This window comes from Bos taurus, chromosome 5 (genome assembly GCF_002263795.3).
Source record: "Bos taurus isolate L1 Dominette 01449 registration number 42190680 breed Hereford chromosome 5, ARS-UCD2.0, whole genome shotgun sequence".
Lineage (NCBI taxonomy): Eukaryota > Metazoa > Chordata > Mammalia > Artiodactyla > Bovidae > Bos > Bos taurus.
Window position 1 is genome coordinate 74,206,191 of NC_037332.1, and position 5,500 is coordinate 74,211,690.

A 5,500-nucleotide genomic window follows, 5' to 3' on the forward strand; every position below is an offset into this window, starting at 1 on the left:
TCACATACCAGATGACAAATAATATCTGCCCAATAATATTTGTTGAATGAATGAATGAAAAAAATAAACTTAATGGGAATTAATCAGATCTGCTTTTCTCATTGGAGTCCAAATTGTCACTGACACTCAAATTGTCATCAGCTGGCTTAGTCAAAACTGGATTCCAGATGAAACGTAGGGTGGGCTTAGTTTTTTTTGTTACATCATGTGATGGGTTCCAGTATGTTTACTTGATTGCTTTACTATACTAAATGACTCCAGTGGCCCTGGGCTTTCTGGACAGGAGATCAAATGTCTCCAAAGCAGGCTTATTTCCACACATGGTTCAGCTGGGTTCACACACTAATCAGAGAGACAACTGACAACTAAGTGCTTAGGATCCAGAAATGTTGACATTAGTAGAACCGTAGAATATTAACACTGGAAGCATCACCTAGGGTCTAGCCTCTAGTCAAGGAGCCCCATTGAGCAGAGGAAGAAACTCATTTGAAAACTGACCCCCTCAAGGTCACATGCTTCTTGGGCCTGAGGCATCCCTCTTCTTCCTGCTTTCTTTGGCTCTGCTCAGAAGCCCCATGGACTCATCTTTCCCTATTTCTAACACAAGTGGCCAGTCTCTGTGAGAAACACCCACATATGTCATAGTCCTCCGGACTGGTCAACAGTGGGCTGGCTGGACTAATCCCAGGACTGCTGCCCTAAGAGTGTTTCTAGAGAAACAGAATTAGATTGAATGCAAATATTCTACTATCAGACACCCAGAAGGCATCTGAGAGATGTGATTCAAGGAGAAGGATTAGGTCTTTCCTACTTTTGTATCCCCAGGAGCACCTAACAAAGGGTGTTCTGTGTAACAGACACTAGGCACATACTTGAGTGGTGCCTACTCTGTGCTGGGGTTTCCCAGGTGACTCAGTGGTAGAGAATCCGTCTGCCAAGAAGGAGATGCAGGTTTGATCCCTGGGTCGGGAAAATCCTCCAGAGAAGGAAATGGCAACCCATTCCAGTATTCTTGCTTGGGAAATCCCAGGGACAGAGGAGCCTGGTGGGCTACAGTCCATGGGGTTGTAAAGAGTCGGACATGACTTAGCAACTAAACCAACCAACAACTCTGTGCTGGGCATTGTTCTAAATAGTGGTTCTCAAAGTAGAGTTCTTGGCACTGTGGGGGCCCCTAAAGCCCTTTCAGGGGGTCCTCAAGGTCAAAAGTATTTTCATAACAATACCACGTGATATTTACCTCTGCATTCTCATTTTTTTCATGACTGTACAGTATTTTCCAGAATCTACATGATGTCTGACAGATTACAGAATGTGTGCTTGTGATCCTTGGGTTTTGAAAACTTCTCAGTATTAACTTCAAATATAGTAAACATCAATAGATACATCCCACATAAGAGTGTTTTGAAGTTTTGAAGTTCAATAATGTTTAAGAGCATAAAACAGATCTTAGAACCCCAAATTCAGAGATTCACTATTCCAGAGGATGTGAGAAGCTAATAAGTACCATGAAAAAAAGAAAGAAAAAGTAGAGCAGGGTAAAGGGAATTGGAAGAGCCTGAGGATGGGGGTGGACACAAGTGATGGAGGCAAGGAAGGGGTGATGGGTGAGGAGAGGCAGCTTCCAGTATTAAATGGGAACGATACAAGTTGGCCTAATTGAGAAATAAATCTACAAATCAAACATCTGACAACTCTGAGTTGCCATTTAAAATCCCTTCATTTACCCTGAATTTAAAATCTTTATTGAAAATTGAATCATGAATATAGGACTTCCGTGATGGCTCAGCAGGTAAAGAATCTGCCTGCAAAACAGGAGACACATGAGACTCCGTTCAATCCCTGGGTCAGGAAGATACCCTGGAGGAGGAAATGGCAACCGATTCCGGCATTCTTGCCTGGAAAATCCCATGGACAGAGGAGCAGGCAGGCTATAATCCCAAGGATTGCAAAGCATTGGACATGACTGAGCCATTAAGCAGCAATTATATGCATGTCATTTAAAGAAATTGGTTAAGAAATAAGAATACTTCCAGTAGCTTTAAAATTCCTCTGTGAAGATAGTGTCAGTCTCATCACCAGGGAAAGCCTTATCCTAATTTTTTTTTTAATTGAAGTATAGTTGATATACAAGGTTGTGTTAGTTTCTGATGTACAGCAAAGTGATTCAGTTATACATGTACATATTCTTCTGGTTTTTGAGTGAAGTATTTTTTCATATATTTTGGGAGTGTTACCATCTGTATAGGATATAGGATCTATACAATAAAGGAAGTCTTGTTTAATTTTGGAAAACCAAGAAGCAAACCAGCCCAAACCACTGTAAGGGAAGAACAGTATTACTGCTAATAGATGAAGTCTTCTGGGAGAAAATGAACTGGACCAAGCAAGGCATCACAGAGTATTTCCTGTTATTGACAAGAGCTGCTTCCAGAGAAGTGAGCGAGGAACATCAGTGTCTGCAAGGACTGTAGGGCAAGCCATGCACTGTAGTCTGGCAAAAATACACTCACAGGGAGAGGGCTACTCCATTTTTCACTTGATTTTGTTTTGTTTTTGCTTTTCAGCTCCATGATCTATCTCTAGGAGTGGGTCAAATCTGAACACATGTGGAGTTGAAACAATTACAAGGCACCATTGGGAGGGCAGGGACTCCACCAACACCCAGTCAAGACAAGATCTAGAAAAGAATCAGGGCTCTGCGTATCTGGACGGGCATTCTCTTCCTTCAGCTAGGATCTTGGTAATAATGCCCCAAACATATCTGTCTTTATGCTCTAAGTTCCAGGTCTCCCTTGAGACTGGTTGAACTGGTTGCCCGCTGAGTCTGGGGCACAGCTGTCACTCAGTAGATCTCTGATTTACTGAACACACGTCTTTCTACTTAGTGACATTCCATTTTGGTGGAATTTAGCCTCCAGTAGCTTCTGAGACAGAAGGCAATGGCAACCCACTCCAGTACCCTTGCCTGGCAAGTCCCATGGATGGAGGAGCCTGGTAGGCTACCGTCTCTGGGGTCTCACAGCGTCGGACACGACTGAAGCAACTTAGCAGCAGCAGCAGCTTGCTGAGAAAGGCTACATGGAAAAGAATTGGGATCTTGGCAATTTGAAAATGTTTCTCCCAAAACATCGTATGTGGCTAATACCTTCACTGAGAATAGAATTCTGTTTTGAAGATTATTTTCATTCAGACTTCTGAAAGCATGGGCCATCAGTACTGCTATGAGAAGTCTGAAGCTGTTCTAATTCTGTTTTCTTCTTTTATTATGTTTTTTTGTTTCTCTCCTGAAAATCATGAATCTTTCTTTTTTAAATCTCAGTGATCGGAAATTTCAGCAATATGCCTTGATTTGAGTGTATTTTCATCCATTATAACAAGCTCTTGGCTCTTTCATTTTGGAAATTGCTTTCTGCAGGATTTCTTGAGTATTTTGTAAATACTTTCCTCTCCATTTTCTCTGTTCTCTTCTTCTGGAATCTCAATTATTCTGATGTTAGGTCTCCTGGTCTGGACTTCCTTTTTTTTTTTTTCTTTCCTGTTTTCAATCTATCTTTTTGCTCTAATTTCTAAATTGTTTCCTTAACTTGATTTCCCAATTCTTCTATGGATTAAAAAAAAATTCAACTATCATATCTTTAGTATCTGAAGCTCTTCCTAAATCTTGGAATGTTTTCTGATAGTATCCTGTTTTTGCTTCAGTTCGGGGATGCATGAATGCTTTCTTACTTGTCTGAAAACAAAATATATTTTTAAAAACTCCCTGCACATTATCTGTTTCTCCCAGGTTGCTTTATCCTGTTTGTTTTGGTCTCTCTCTTCCATGTTAAATCTTCCATGTATTTAATCTGAGGCATTTATTAGGTCTACTGTCAATGAAATACTAAAAAAAAAAAAAAAGGAAGCTTTGGGTGCAAGAGAGATTGTCCACTTGGAGCTTCCCAGTAGGGTGATCTGCGGGTCTAGGTATTGATAAATCCAGTATGTCAGTGTTTTCAAGTCTTTTCTTTATGCTAAACATCTTCCAATCTACTCCCTGGAGGGGAAGGTTTGATTTCAGGATTCTAGGAACCCAGCTGAGGGTGAAGGTTGGAGCCATGGGGGTGTGCTGTTTCCACATTCAGCATAAAACCACATGCTGAATGTTGTTGTTTAGGCTCGAAGTCATGTCTGACTCTTTTGCGAAACTCTGGACTGTAGCCTGCCAGGACCCTGTGTCCATGAGATTCTCCAGGCAAGAATACTGGAGTGGGTTGCCATTTCCTTCTTCAGGGGATCTTTCTGACCCAGGGATCAAATCCCTATTTTCTGTGAAATGCCCACGTCCTTAACTGTGCCTGGCATCTACCAATCCAGAGAAGCTGTGCTTTACCGTCTTCCAGGTGGCACTAGCGGTAAAGAACCCGCCTGCAAATGCAGGAGATGTAAAAGATACAGGTTGAATTCCTGGGTCGGGAAGATCTCCTGAAGGAGGGCATGGCAACCCATGCCAGGCAACCCATGGCAACCCATTGCCTGAAGAATCCCAAGGACAGAGAAGCCTGGTGGTCTATAGTACATGGGGTCGCACAGAGTCAGACACACCCAAAGCGATTTAGCATGCACGCACCCTCTCCTGAGAATAATCTTACAGACTTCTTCCAGTATGAGGGAAAATCAGCTGCAAGGAAGTCGGGGGTGGGGAGGTTGGTGTGGAGTGGGGGTGGACCCAGGATCTAATTTCTTCTTAGATACTCCCCCAGTCCTTCCTATCTAGCCTCCACCCCTCCCCCGCCCGTTCACCCGCAGAGAAACCTGGTACAGCCAGTTTCTTTGTCTTGGGCTGAGTCTACTGTGTAAATCTGGCTTGTGCTCCACCCTCCCTTGACTGCCTTGGACTCTGCTTTCCCAGGACTGCACAGGAAGTTACCACTGTCCTTTTCTTGCGGCTGTGGTTTCTGTTTTCTCAACATTGTGGGTTTCTTTTAAATTTTTTTTCAAAAATTCCTTTTCCAGAAATTCTAATGGGGTTTCAGGAAGGAGCAAAATTGGAGGTGTGTGTTCAATCTGTCCTTGTAACCTGAACACTACCCTAGACTTCTGAAGTCCAATCTGCTCCTTAAAATTTGGTGTGGAAGCTCCCCATAGAGTTATGGAAAAGTCGTAAATTCTACTTATTCTGCAGACTTTGGTGGGTGTGACAACATAGCAGGCACTTTGTTGGAATCTGGGAATACAGATGTGTTTAGGACATGGCAGCATCCTCATGGATGTCAGTTAAGCAGAAGACACATACTCATGGGAACATAGTGTTAGTCCACAGTTCCTCACCCCAAACCCTCAAGGACCCAATGGGTTTTGGATTTCAGAATTTATCAGCGTTTAGAAAGATGCATGCATTCTAAATCACTTCAGTCATGTCCAACTTGCCAGGCTCCTCTGTCCATGGGATTCTCCAGGCAAGAATACTGGAGTGGGTTGCCATTTCCTTCTCCAGGGGATATTCCTGACCCAGGGATTG